Source organism: Equus quagga, unplaced genomic scaffold (genome assembly GCF_021613505.1).
Source record: "Equus quagga isolate Etosha38 unplaced genomic scaffold, UCLA_HA_Equagga_1.0 HiC_scaffold_20232_RagTag, whole genome shotgun sequence".
Taxonomy (NCBI): domain Eukaryota; kingdom Metazoa; phylum Chordata; class Mammalia; order Perissodactyla; family Equidae; genus Equus; species Equus quagga.
This window is the reverse complement of record NW_025793078.1, coordinates 8,443-8,915: the sequence shown is the minus strand read 5'-3', so window position 1 is coordinate 8,915 and position 473 is coordinate 8,443.

The window sequence follows — 473 nt, the reverse complement described above, 5'->3', positions numbered from 1 at the left end:
GCTCAGACGTTATGCACCTCCTGATGGAAATGCTGGTGACTGTGGCTGGTGGTACTAAACCCATAGGAGATGAGGTGAGTGCTTCCGCTTTTGGACTAATGTGCATTCATTCCTCCGTTTACATTTCCAGTATAGTCATTTTACCTACAACCCTCGAACTGCTGACGTGCACCGGCCTTATGCTCTCCTCTGGCACCATCACACCCTCATGCCGTCTGTTGCTGAGGTTGAGGCGGTCATCAGCTGACCTGGGAAATCTTTTTGCAATGGCAGCTTTTTGGTTAAAAATTTATCCTGGGTTTTCATCTGTGGCAGTTATATGCTCCACTGCTCCAGGTTGGATTTTGAGCATGTAGGCATAGCCTCAGAACCTAGTTTTATTTAAAGCTTAGCGGCAAATACACTAAAGTATTAATAGTGTATGTTTTTGGGTGATGGGACTATAGGTAATTTTTTCCTCCTCCATGGTTTTT